Here is a 15,390-nt window from a genome sequence, read left to right on the forward strand (position 1 = left end):
AGCAAAAAGAAAAGAGCAGTCAGAAAGAAGTGGTAGCAGGAACCCCATCAGCACCATACCATGAGAGAAGCCATTTATCCCAGAGCAAGAAGCCATTGTTCTTCCCATCCCAAGGCCTCTCCCTAAAGAACCTTCCCTCACGTCCTTCTCAGAAACCTGACTCCCATCATGGCCCACACCCTGGTTTCTGTTGGCCCCAGGGTGGAAATCTGATTCCCACTGGTCAATCTTTTCGCTTTCTTGCAAATATGGATTTGGTCTGTAGAGACTCCAGATCTTCACAGAATGTGTGAATTGGAAGGGAAGTACAGTCTGGGCCGATGGGGTGGCCGCATTCTCCCATGCACTGGGAGAAGCAGAAAGCTGATCTGGAAGAGAGAGAGTGAAGCATTTGCACACAGAGAAGCAGAAACAAGAAATCACATGAATGTGGACAGAGTAACTGGTTTATAACTTTCCAGTTCCAAGTTCCAGTCCCTACTGAAGAAGCCTAGTTGCATTTCCTATCCTAGGTCCTATCCTAGACCATAAGGTACCCCTGTATCCTTCTGCTAACTTGCCTTTTCCCCACTAAGCTCATTTCGGTAGGCTTGTTAGTTGCTTTACACTATTCCTGGAGCAAAAACTGCTCAGTTCAGGCATCTTCACAAACATATTGAAAACAAATGCTGGCAATTCTATGATAATGACTCTGTTGTTTAAAATCTGAACTTTAAGCAATTGCATATAGTGATAGTTTACTGATTAGTAACAAGGGTCCTGAAGCAGAGAGATAGATATGACATCCCAGTATGGGACAGGAACAGTCTTGAGTATCATAAAAAATAACAATAATTTAAATGAAAGTAAAAGATAATTTGGACAACATATTGGAGAAGAGACATTTAGACTAGAGTAGAACAGAGACTATTCTTTTAGCCATTCTTAACCAGTGGCATTTTTAGAGCAATTCTTTATTGAGAAAGGAATTGGAAATTAATATTAGGAACAATGTGTAGCATTTGTTTATCATACATAATTATGGTTAAATTAGTTCTTATTCCGTAGTGTGGATTCAGTTGTTTCTCACAAATCCTGCTGGTACTTTAATGAAATCTGGAGTCGAAGAATTCCCCCTCCACCTCACCCCCCTTTCCCCAGAGCACTTTGGAAGATAGACACAGTCATTGACCTCCTGCCTATTATGGTCAAGACTTGGTGCCCAGAGTGGGCAATATCAGGTCAGCAGCCCCACTTACTGAATACTTTGTTTCTCCCAGTTTTATTGAGATATAATTGACGTATAGCACTGCATACTGAATAGTCTTTTAACAGGCTTATTTCTATCCAGGAGTGTAACACACTTTAGAAACCATCTAAGTGTAGCAAAGGTTTCCTCCTGCACCCCTTCCCATGTGTTCCCTCCTAACCTCATTAAGAAAAGAAAACAGATGGTGAAGATATGCCTCCTAGGACCTAAAGGAAGATGGTACAATTCAGAGGAAAATGACACGGAGATAACTCGGGGCATCTCTGCCTATGGATTAGAGAAGGGTTTTGGGATTGAGGCACATAGTCTGCTGGGAAATGAGACTTCTCAGACACAGTTAAATGGATCCATGGCCTGGAGCTGGGTGTGGGGGACCTCTTTCTATTACCCCCACACACACCAAGGTCTCTGCCTTTGGGGAAAAAGAGAAGTAAGGGTGGGATTTAGGTGAAATGAGTAGTAATGGCAAGGTTGAGGCAGAGTCTGATGGAAGGGTGACAGGGAGGAAGTGAGAGAAGACAAATGATAAAAGGCAAGAGAGAAGGAATTCATTCATCTGGATGAGGGGTGTGTGTGTGTGCATGCGCGCGCGTGCAAGTCAGTAAGTGTTGTGTGCACGTGCACACGTGTGTGCACTTGCTCCAAGGGCAGACTTTAGAGTAATGGTTTCAACGTAATCAGAGCACATCCATTTTATAATACCTCTTGTTTACTTTTTACAAAAACAGTAAGGAAGATTTAAAGGATTAAGAGTGGAGAATCTGGTGTTCCACAGACACAGTTTCAAAAACTGGCTTTGCCACTAATTAGCTGTGTGAGCTTAGTTCACCTCTCTAAACCTCTATTTAAAGTCAATCATAGTAATCCCCATGTAATAGGACTGTTCTGAGAAAGAAACAAGATAATGTATGTAAAGTAATTGATAGTGTTTTGTACACAGTAAGTGCTCTAAGTGGCAGCTCCACCCACTGACTGATCTCATGTATGATGTATTGAGAACTGATTTGTGTCAGCTCCTTTTTTACAAGGTTACTGTCTTGACGCAGTTAAAGCTACCATTAGTTATGGTTTTTACACGAAGTTTCATGCTTTCTCCATGTATTTTGTTTCTCTATAATTTTTATCCATCCCCAGAGTTGACAGGGGTGCTGTGAACATATTCTATGTGAATCAATCACATAAAACCTATAGTCCAAATTGAAATTAATTACTTTTCCTGTTTTCAGAACAACTAATGTAATGTTGTTATATCATTATCATAATATAATGTTATATCAATGTCATATATCATAATGTAATGTTATATCAATATAAATATAAATGTTTGAGTAGATGGGCAGTACACATAGGAGCATGCATATATAAGTTGTAAATGTAATTATTTTAAAATTAATTTATCAGATATGCAAGAAAATCATCTTTATTATTTTATTATCTCCTTTCTCTTCCCCTTCTTCTAGCACTATCCAGTTAAATTGTCCACATTCCAATGATATTTGGTTATTTCTTAAAAAGCATCTTCCTCTTTAAAATTTTTCCATGCCAATAAATTCAAAAGAATATGCTCTGGGTAGTCACAAAGGAGGAGCCCTACAGAGAATCTTTTGCACCGTGAAGCATTCCTTAGGCTACAGTTTTGAGGGTGGAGGAGACCACACTTAGGAGTGGCACATGAGTTTAATCTGACACGTCACTTCACGGTTGCCCCTCATGCATAGGCTTCGGTTTGCATCTCATACCCAAACTTAATTCTCCATACCACCTTCCCCAAAGATTTACAATTCTTTGCTCTTTGCAGCTCCTTGTCACATTTTGTGGCAGGACCTCACATTGTAATCACAATTCCTCAGGAAATTTTGATTTCTGCCCCCTGAGCTAGTCTACCTACTGTAGTATTTATTCTTGCATTTAGTCCTTAGAAACATGGCTTCTTTTTATAAATAAGTATAAAATGGGCTTTATACTTATTTATAAAAGTATGTTATACTTTTATTTATTTTTAAAAGTATAAATTATATTTATAAAAGTATAAATATAAAAAGCACCATTATGTATGGGCTTAGGGAAAACACAGTATTATATAGTAGCACATATAGACAACATAGACCACAGTGATATAAAAATAATATATTATCTTTTATTCCTGTGTAGTAAGAAAGCTGATGTGAGATTACTATCTAGACCCTAGCCCTTTCTCTGTCATCTTCACCTTTGACACACTATCTTGTCATTTTTTTTTTCCTTGTCCTGTCTCTGAAGTGAATTTTCAGGCCAAATATATACATACATATGGTGGAGCCTAACTCAGAAACTGCATCCCTGCCCTGTTTTAAAAGCCATTTAAAAACTTATTATGACACACCACTGTAAAGCAATTATACTCCAATAGAGATGTTAAAAAAATAAAATAAAATTGAAAGCAAAATAAAATAAAAATTTATTATGGTTTAGCATTAGGAAAGCTCAGTAATTTCACCCACCCTCAAGATTAACTACTTCATCACATGTAACCAGTGAGTGAGGAACCAGGAATGGGTTCATTTTTATCACAAAGAAAATCACAAGTCTCAAAATTAAAGATGAGCCTATTTGCCATCTGAATTAAATGACTACCTAAAATATGAAATATGAACACTCAGTATTATATATAATGTTTGTCAAATTACTCGTAGATTTTTTTTTTCTTCTTGCCTAGTCAGCTGTATGGTAAGAAATTTATATATTGGGCAGATAGCCAGTGATGCCATCTGGGCATGGCCAACGAACGTTTTCTTTTATCTCTTCAGAAAGGTCAGTGTGGGGTTGTCTAATCATATTTATATTCTGGAGGTGATTATGTGGCATGCATTACATAACCCCTCTGTGCCTTTTCTTTTTCTTTTTTTTTTTTTTTGCGGTACGTGGGCCTCTCACTGCTGCAGCCTCTCCCGTTGCGGAGCACAGGCTCCAGACGCGCAGGCCCAGCGGCCACGGCCCACGGGCCCAGCCACTCCACGGCACGTGGAATCCTCCCGGACCGGGGCACGAACCCATGTCCTCTGCATCGGCAGGCGGACTCTCAACCACTGCGCCACCAGGGAAGCCCCCTCTGTGCCTTTTCTTGATGGGGATCAGATTCTATATGTCACAAGTCACAGAAATTTAATAAGCTATCATCAGTGTAAAGCTAGAGGTAACAAAAATATGAGTCATTAATTATCAGAGTTCTTTTTAACTTATGTGTGTCATATTCTAAAGTGGATTGAAGATGGGCAATAATTAGATGAAATTCTGAGCACGTGTTATCACACAATCTGATGAGCTATATTCTCTGAAGAGATGACCTGTCATCATTTTGTCAGGGCCTTTGGAGACAAGTCCAAGAGCTCACATATAGTCAGCATAAATGTCAAAATGCCCAATAACTTAGCACTTTGTTCAACTTTTAAAAATCACAAGCCCCTCACCGACCCAAATGATTATTATAGTATATTTCATGCATATTCGAACTGAAAAAAATCGAACTGAAACAGTGACAAAAGTTCAGATTCCAGGCTGGGAAGCCAACAGCACCCAGTGGTGGGACAGGTAATCTCCAGTTTGTGTTCACCTGGGGCAAATCTCTGGGGTACTAGGCAAGAGAATTGTTCTCAAAGGCACTCTCAAATCTTAAAAAGTTTTCCTCAAAGCACAGTATGAAACTCCAAATCTTTCCAGTGATGGATGGAGCCTGAAGTCACTGAAAATCAAACCTAAAGATAAATTCTAGGGCTGCTTTATTACAATATTAGTTGAATTCACAACCTCACTATGTCTTTCAAGTAAAATGATCAGGATTAAGTAAAACAATTAAGACAAGGATCAGGAAAAACTAGGATCCTGACAATTAGAAGAGCAATTATTAGGACACACTTAGGACGTGGAGAGTCTAAACCGCCCCCCCCCCAAATCTTCTGAGATACTCGTCGCTCTTTGCCTGTGCTCGTCTCTCTTTGCCTGTGCTAGGGAAGCTCACCTCCCTTGCAGAAGAAAGCTAACAATCAAGCCCCCTGAGTCTCCCTGTGGCTTGGCTGATAACCGGAATCCAAGCTCAGAGTGAAACATAGTACCAGAGCGGGGAGAATGAGGATTACAGGATAAGGGATTGCAGGAATTTACTAATTCACGTCATAAAATTTTTTAGAATATTAATGAAAATGGATTTTGAAGATGCTTGGTTGAGGAGGGAATATTTTCAGATAGCTTATATTTCGATGCAAGTGTTGCCATTCTTTGAGCTGGCTCAGGAAATCAACTGTGATCCTAAAAGTGTGTTGACTGGATTAACGAATACAAGCCTACAACGAATGACTGATTGCGTTAAATTATATCGAAGAGGGCAAATTCCTTTGCATGAGGTGGAGGCATGAATTCAAAGACTTCAGAGGACATCCATGTTGGATTCAGTATTATAAGCATCCTTTCCACCCACCCTCTCACCATCACTTCAGCCCTGAAGACTCTCCATCTTGCCATGATCATTAGATCGGTGAGGAAAACACCACTGCCATTAAAATGTGCTTTACTGGCTGTCTTTAGTAAGCTGAGAAGACTGGTAGGAAAAGCTAAAAAAAATGGGCTCCCTGAGCTCAGTGGGGTCGGAAGGGTCTCTAACAACAGCGTGTCATAAAAAATACGGTTCTGCCCATTGTAACACGCAGCAGAGTGGGGTTTTTCCTAAGCCTTATTGGGGTTTTATATTTATTTATTTGGCTGCACCGGGTCTTAGTTTCAGCATGCAGGATCTTTTAGTTGCGGCATGTGGGAGGGGTTGTGTCTAGATCCCTGACCAGGAATCGAACCCCAAGCCCCCTACATTGAGAGTGTGGAGTCTTAGCCACTGGACCACCAGGGAAGTTCCCAGAGTGGGTTTGTGAATTAGACCTAGAACAGGGTATACTATGCCGAGATTTCTGGTTCTGGTTAATTCATGGGGCCCACATGAATAAAATTGGTAAGCAACCTACCAAGGTCCTACTTGATTTATACAGTCACAGACTCCAAGTAGGGTGAAGTCTGGGAGAAATCTGACCTGAACTTCCACTCCAGAGAACCACAGTCTTCATCTACTTTCAGACCTGAGTCCACCCAGCCCTAGAATGTTTTGAATAAGAAGTTGAATGTCCTTGAGAAAAGCCCTTTCCATGATCATACAGCTTGCCTTCCTTTTAGGGATTTTGGCCATTTACCTTGGAAATCACGCACTTGGAGAAATAATTCTAATTTCAAGGATGATTGGATACTAACTAGCTAACACTAATTCTAAACATCACAGTGATTCATCAGTTAGAGCAGGGGTTTATAAGGGGCAAGTAATAAATGGGATTCTGATCCAAGTCTGCTTCACCTTAAGCCCAACTGGGCCCAAGTTACATTCTGTAGTTATTTTCTCAGCTTCTGACTATAAGGTTGGTATAACAACAATTGATAACATTTCCAGGTTGGCTTCTGATCCATAAAGGAAAATTATGGCAAGAAGCCCCAGATGGGAGTTATTATAGCTCCTTCTCACTATCAAAACATTAAATCAAAGCAATACTGGGGAAAACAGAGAAATCAAGGATGATTCCCAGATTTCTAGGGGAATGGATGTGACAACAATAGAATGAGGCTATTGCTCAGAAACAGACTAGTATTCTTTTTTCTGTTTAATGTGTCTTATATAGCAGTATAATCCTGAGTAATTTGTAGTTTATAGGGTCTTAGAGGATGACCTTTTCAAAGGAAATTCTAACTAGGGTCTTCTTTTTTTTTTTTTTTGCGGTACGCGAACCTCTTACTGTTGTGGCCTCTCCCGCCGCGGAGCCCAGGCTCAGTGGCCATGGCCCACGGGCGTAGCCGCTCTGCAACACGCGGGATCCTCCCGGACCGGGGCACGAACCCGCATCCCCTGCATCGGCAGGCGGACTCTCAACCACTGCGCCAGGAAGCCCTAACTAGGCTCTTCTTAATTACACGCATCGACTGTCTCATTCAGCAAGACCACAGCTGAATTTTCCAGGTGCCAATGTTAAGCTAAAAGACATTGTTTTATTATTGGTTCTTGCTACCCAATTATATAATATGATATGTAAGACACGATGTGTTGTAAGCCTTGCCAGTTAAGCTCAATGCAAATGAACTAAGGTTCTCTCCAATTGCTTCCTGCCCTGACCACCTATCTGGAACTGTTCCTCTGCATTTGTCAATGCAATTTTGTTTCCAACTGCGATATCCCTACAAATGAAAATGATGATTATTATCTGATTAAGGGTAACCTAGTCAATATAGTTGTTGGAAAATGACACATATATAATCCTAATATTTTCAAATGGCTAAAATAAGATTGCCACAATAGAAAAGGAAAGAGCTCAGTTCTGAATACAGTGCTTTGGATACAGTGCTCTGTATCCAAACAATTATTATTTGTATTCTCTATCCACCCATCCCTTCAGCCAATATTTATTTACCACCTATTATGTGCCAAATAATGGAGCAAAGGGAAGACAATTCTCTGTCTTATAATGTGATTTTTTAAAGGAGGAAATTATAATAAAGATAAGGATGCTTGACTTCTGTGTATTTCAAACACCTAGCACAGTGCCTAGAAAACATTTATAGAATGCCACATTTTGTTTATAGAATGCCACATTTTTGTCTTCCCAGAAATGATTGCTCTCTGCTTTCTACTGCCAGGCTGCTCCAGTTTCTTTTGCATCACCAGGATGTCTCTGAATAGCTGAGTAGCTTGGCTTCAGTTAGGGAACGCTTTCCTCAATCTCAGAGAAAATCCATCAGGTCAGTCAGTCAAATTGCTCTTTCACTTTATCCCACAGCATCTTCTGAATTCTACTCAGTTGTTCCTGTCCAGTGTCTCTTCATCTTCTACTGTACTGACTCGTATCCTCTTCCATCCTACGCCCATCCCAACAGGTGCCAGTCAGCCATCACCAGACACACTATTTTATTTCTGGTCACCACCATCTTTTATCTTGGGTACTATAATAGTCTTTCAATTGGTCTCCTTGTTTCAGTATTTTCACCTTTCTAATCCAGTCTTTATATGGTAGCCAGAATGCTGTTTTGAAAATACAACTTTAATTAGCTTCTTTCATGCTTAAAATTTTTCAATGGTTCTGCGTTGCCCTGGGAAAAAGTCCAAACCTGTTAACATGACTTTCCAGAAGTTTTGTAATACATTCACTAATCACTTTTCATCCTCATCTTTCTTTTGTTATCCTGGTCCCTTGAGCAAAGTTTTTGCTTAAATATTTCAGCTATAAATTCCAGATGAAAAAGAAACAATTGAATGTTTGTACCTGAGCAGAAGTATTAGAAAGGGAGCAGCACCCCCTAGCGGTCAGTATGGTGTTGGTGGGGCGTTGAGGGTGAGAGGTGAATCTGAAAACCTCAGAGTGTGTTAGAGGGCCGCTTGCCCATTTACAAGTGGAGATTCTTCCTCCATTGCTTCCTGCATTTTGGAGAATGCAGAACTGGTGTTCCCAAGGAAGGTGGTGTATTTGTTACTGTCTCCAACTTCAATTTTTTAAAGTACAAAAACATTTTTCAAATGCATATTTAAAATATTGCCCCATAACATGCTCATAACCTGAAATCCTAACTCTACAATGTTGAGAAATTACTTTGGAGAGGGAAAAACATGGTCTGACTACAGCTTTCTGGTGAGTTGACAATATAGTGGAGTGGATTCCTGGCTTCCAAAGATTCCGTGTTTTCCATTCAGCCATTGGTGAGAGACTCCGTGGCTTCTGAATCTGTTCTTTCCTTGAGACACAAATATGATTTACATGATTGACCAACAGGATTGACTTCCTTGTGGTTTTGTTCTTTATTCACTATCAAGTAGGCAGTTAATCTCAGCAAGATTCTGAAGAGGTGACATCAATTTTTAAATTTCAAATTTATTGCCTCCTGTGGAAAAATTATATGCCTTAATAGTACTCACAGATTTGGGTATTCACACGAGTCTGAATAAGTACCCTTCCTGCTTATCTCTGTGTCTATCTCTTCAAATAGATTAAGGAACTGTGAAGAATAATGAATTAATGTGCCCATTTGACTTTCTCTTAAATATCAGAGATACCAGCTAAGTCTTTACTAGGGAGCAATCTATGAGCTTGGGCAAAAATACAGGCATCCCTGACTTTCTGAATTCTCACCATCTGAAGATTGCAAACAATTTTACTCCAAATTCACTCTAAATCAAAACCCACTGTAATAAATGACCTTTTCCAGATAGGATGAATCCTTGCTGTCCCTGTTTACATGGGTTGTACATTGTAGATATCATCTTCACATTATTAAGGGCTATGATTTGAATGTTTGTGTACCCCCCCAAAATTCATATGCTGAAATCCTAACCTCCAGAAGTGATGATACTAGGAGGTGGGGGAGTGATTAGGTCATGAGGTTGGAGCCCTCATGAATGGGATTAGTGCTCTTACAAAAGAGACTTCACAGATCTCCCTAGGTCCTTCCATCTTGTGAGGACACAGTGAGAAGACACTGGCTATGAGCCAGGGAGAGCTTCACTAGAGGGCAGCCATGCTGGCACCTTGATCTTGGACTTCCCAGCCTCCAGAACTATGACAAACAAAGTTCTGTTGTTTATAAGCTACCCAGTCTGTAGCAGTGTACCCAAATGCACTGAGACATTAAGTAAAAATGTCTTCCAGGAAACCAACCCTGCCAATTAGTTGCTAACTATCAACATTTTGGGGAAGTGATCAACTGCAAGCAAAAGAATCACAGATGCTGCTAATCAAGTGTATTTATTGCTAAGTATATGCCTTTATATAACTCTAACCTTATATTTATATGGCTATAGTTACATAGGGACAATGTTGAAGAACTTAAAGGAAACTTGTTCAACCTAAGGCTCACTGTTAGTCAGAAAAAGAGAAAGGGGAAGAAGAGCAACTCTGAATACCCTGTGCCAGATGTTTAAAAGATATTTTAGCTCACGCACAGGAAATGATTAGTGTTATAAATAACTGTGATTATAGCATGAGCAGAAGTATTACATTCAGAAATGCATTCCCACGCACAATTTTATTATTGGGAGCCACATAACTGCAAGATAAGGGAATGTTATCCATTTTGAGGAGCTGTTTTATTGTCTGTTTTAGTATTTGTCCTTTTGATTCAGGTGAGGATTTTCAATTGAGAATCCTTGGCATTGAGTCTCAGTTGCCAAGCTGAGAAGACTGTCTAACTATATCTTGAATTCAGACCTGGACACACCTGTGGCATGTACTGCATTACTTCACTCCTTCACTAGCTCACTCTCTCTCAACTTTCACCCATCACCAAACCTCTACCAAGACCACAGTCCCCCTTCCCTCCCATCACTGAAGCTCACTTGGGCAATTGGAAAGGAACTATTTTTTAAATTGCCTCATTTTATAAAAATTTTAGTTTCCAAGATTTAGTATGTATTTTTAACATAGTTCGTCCTTGTTTGTTCACATTACAGTGCATGTTCATTGCAATGTAGAAGGAAGACACAACTTAAATCTGATACTGTATACTATCTTTGAGAGCTGCATACAAACATACCATTGATAAGCCCATCAAGTGTTGAATAATGGGATGATTAGTATTTTATTTAAAAATTTTTTTCTATTGAAGTACAGTTGATTTACAATGTCATGTTAATTTCTGCTGTACAGCAAAATAATTCAATTATACACAAGTATACTTTCTTTAAAAAATTCTTTTCCATTATGGTTTATCACAGAATATTGAATAAAATTCCCTGTGCTATACAGTAGGACCTCATTGTTTATACATTCTATATATAATAGTTTGCATCTACTAATCCCAAACTCCCAGTCCATCCCTTCCCCACCCCTTTCCCCCTTGGCAACCACAAGTGTGTTCTCTATGTCTGTGAGACTGTTTCTGTTTTGTAGATAAGTGCATTTGTGTCATATTTCAGATTCCACATATAAGTGATAGGATGATCAGTATTTTAAATGCTTATCTCATGTAGATATAATAAATGGAATGTTATGTAAGTTAAAGAGTGTAGTTAGTGATATTTAGGAAAATTAGTTGGATTTTTTGTATGAATATGGAATGCATGATTATTTTTCCCATTTAAAATAGTAGAATAGGGGCTTCCCTAGTGGTGCAGTGGTTAAAAATCCACTTGCCAATGCAGGGGACACGGGTTTGAGCCCTGGTCCGGGAAGATCCCACATGCCGTGGAGCAACTAAGCCCATGCACCGCAATAACTGAGCCTGCGCACCACAACTACTGAGCCCGTGAGCCACAACTACTGAAGCCTGTGTGCCTAGAGCCCGTGCTCCGCAACAAGAGAAGCCACCGCAATGAGAAGCCTGCGCACCGCAACGAAGAGTAGCCTCCACTCCCACAACTAGGGAAAGCCCACACACAGCAACGAAGACCCAACACAGCCAAAAATAAATAAAATAAAATTTTTAAAATAATAATAAAATAAAATACTAGAATATAAACCACTCTAAAAATACTAGATTAGAGGCTAACTCTAGTGCCTAAATTTCTATCCAACATGTTTTCAGGAATATTTCAGATTCAGATACAGAGGAATGCAGGCTGTAGGGAGAATCATGAAGATGCTGACATTTCTGGTCCCTGCTCCCTTATGTCAGGGGCTGCCTAGACCGCCATCTTCATCTCTGCGAGGCCAAATGCTTAATCCTAGAGCTTCCCTGATCTGTATCTGACGCTGACGCCAAGGAGGTCACGGCAATGTCCCTTCCCTCTGCCTAAACCTTGTCATTTGAAACTTTGATTTTAGATTTATGTTATTTCTAATCTAATTACTTAATCCGATCTAATACTTTAACATACAGAAATAAGAGGAGTCCCCCCATCTATAGGAGTAATAAGAAAAATAAAGGGTTTTTTAAATAGTAACCTTTTGAAGGAGAATTATATAGAGAATCTCTACTGCATTTCATGCACTGTTATGGATATTATCTCATCTCATTCAGTCCTCTCAGCCACCTACAAAATGGGTATAATTACCTCCTTTTTATGGATGAAGAAATTAGGTATCAGAAAGGGTAGGTCATTTCCCCAAGCTTACACTACATTATACTTCCTACGTTATGTAGGCTCAAAGACTATGTTTGAGTCAGAGTTTGCATTGCTGTGTTATCACCGTAAGCTAAACAAATAATAGTTAATATTTTTTATAATATCTTGTAGTCCCTAGTAAGGAGGTATACCTGACATAAAGATGATATTAATTTGTGTATTTTATGAAGCTTTTTCACGTATATATTCTTTCTGATTCTTAGATTAATCCTGAGAAGTGAAAAGATAAACTAAAAATCTGGAACACAATTAAATTTCTACTTTCTAGTTTATGAACCTTCCAAGGACAAGAATATAGATTTCTTCATTTTCTGTCTTTATCCAGTGGAGTAGATTGATTGCAAAAATCAACAAAATTCTTCTCTCACACCTACCTCCCCCAACACTTTTGCAAAATGTATATGGTGGATTTGTAGTGTATTAAATTAGCTGAAGTAGAACTAGTCTTTCCTAGAATTCCATTCCCTACATAGTTGGAGGTTAGTGAACCACAAAAGACATTCTGAAAGACAGAAGGGATGAAGCAGCCACGATATCGCTTTTTACACCTGAATCTTCTCTGATTCTGAGCCAGGTGCGTAAAGAACACCAGCTTTTCCTGCAGATCCGCCATCACTGAAATCAGACGCTTGGAGGGAGTGAGAAAGTGATGTGGGTTGTGGCCCATCCTCACAGGCCCAGTTTCTTCTTCCACTTCATATCCATCTTTCCTTTTTGACTGCTTTATCTACAGACTTCAGGCTCCAGAACCAGACAAAGAAGCCGCAGCCTCCCATAGACTGTTTAACCCGCTCCCACGTTAATAAAGTCAAATTCCTAGAGTCAACTCCTTATCTTATATGTCTACACACATATATTTACATTTATAGAAATATTAAATATATTTATATTCAATAACAAATATATATACATAAATAAAAATATATATATATATATATACACACACACACACACACACACTCATTTATATATTTGTTATTGTCGTTTTTTCTTCTAGTGGTCCTGCTTCTTTTAATGGAGCCCTGACTGACACAATGTCTTTGCAGTTCCTCCCTGTCCCTTGAATCTGGGTTGGCCTTGTGATTGGCTTTGGTTAATAGAATGAAGCAAAAGTGACAGGGCCCATTTCTGAGCCTAGGCCTCTAGAAGCCTTGCACATTCTCTCGGAACTCTGTAACTGCCACGTGCACCATCCAGGGCTAGCCTGCTGGAGTATGAGAGACTACTACACAGAGGGGAACCCAGTTGTCTTAGCCAAGGCCATTCTAGACCAGCCTATAACCAGCTGTCCCACCCAAATAAGAGCAAACCCAACCAAGATAAGCACAGCTGCCTACCCAACCCCCAGCTGACCAGAGACGATGCTTGAGCCCACCTGAGAGCAGACCCATCAGCTGACCTATAGTCTCTCGAGCAGTAGTAAATACATATTGTTTAAGCCACACTTTCTGGGGTGTTTTTTACCACAATAATGGCTAAGTGATGCATCCAGCATATTAAGTTTTCCTTCTTTCACTGTGAAATATAACACACATGCAGAAAAGCATATAAAAATAAAACCATATAAAAATAAATAAGTTCAACAAGTAATTATAAAGTGAAAATATATGTAACCACCCCCTAGGCTATGAAAATGATCATTGCCAACACCAAAGAAGCTGCCCCATTCTCCACCCAATGTTGCTTCTCACCTATCACCCTATCCTTCCCCACTATCCTGACTTCTGAGATAATCATTCCCTTGCTTCTTTGCATAGTTTCACTGTGTATTAGGGGAAACAGTATCATTTAGTTTTGCCTGATGTCAGCCTTTATGTTCTATATGATTTCTTTTTCATTGTGTTTATAAGATTCCCCCATGTTGTCCTGTGTAGCTATAATCTGTTCATTTTCATTGCTATGTAATGTTGCATTTCAGACTGCACTCAAATTTATAGATATTTGTGCTGTTTCCAGTTTGGGACTATTATTAGACTTTGGCTTTAAGTATTCTTGCCTATGTATCGTGGTATACCTGTGCATAAGTGGTTCTCAAATTTTTGATTCCAGAATCTTAAAAATCAGATAAAATAAAATAAATTAATAAAAATTATTTAATGAAAAATTTAAATTATAGAGATTTGAGACAAAATATTTATTGAATAATTTATTTAAAATAACAATAGATACACAATGGAATATTAGCCATAAAAAAGAATGAAATTGTGCCATTTGCAACAATATGGATGGACCTAGAGGGTAGTCATCTAAATGAAATAAGTCAGAGAAACACAAGTACTATATGATCTCACTTATATGTGGAATCTAAAAACAAAACAAAGGAACAAACAAAACAGAAACAGACATAGATACAAAATACAAACTGGTGGTTGCCAGAGGGGAGGTAGGTGGGTGTTGGATGAAATAGGTGAAGGGGATTAAGAGACACAAACTTCCAGTTATAAAATAAATGAGTCATTGGGATGTAATATACAGCATAGGGAGTATAGTCAATAATACTGTAACAATTTTGTATGGTGACAAATGGTTACTGGATGTGTGGTGATCATTTTGCAATGTACTTGATTGTCAGAGCATTATGTTGCATACCTGAAACTGACATAATTTGTACATCAAGTATACTTCAATTAAAAATAAACAAATAAAATAACAATAATAAACCCATTATGTGTTATATTCATTTCCTGAGCCTGCCATAACAAACTGCCACTAATGTGGTGTTTTAAAACAACAGAAAAGTATTCTCTCACAGTTGAGGAGGCCGGAAGTCTGAAATTAAAGTATTTCCAGGGCAGTTCCTTCTGGAGGGCTCTGAGGGAGAATCTGTTCCATGCCTTTCTCCTATCTGCTGGTGGCTGTGGGCAATCCTTGGCATTCCTTGGCTCATAGGTGCATCACTCCAATCTTTTTGTCTTCACGTGGCATTCTCCCTGTGTGTCTGTGTTTGTGTGCCTCGGTTCTCCCTCTCCTTTCTCTTATAAGGACACCAGTCACTGGATTTAGGGTCTACTCTAAATCCAAGATGATTGCATCT

Source organism: Aethalodelphis obliquidens, unplaced genomic scaffold (assembly GCF_003676395.1).
Source record: "Aethalodelphis obliquidens isolate GAN/ISIS:26980383/991018 unplaced genomic scaffold, ASM367639v1 scaffold4, whole genome shotgun sequence".
NCBI classification, from domain to species: Eukaryota; Metazoa; Chordata; class Mammalia; order Artiodactyla; family Delphinidae; genus Aethalodelphis; species Aethalodelphis obliquidens.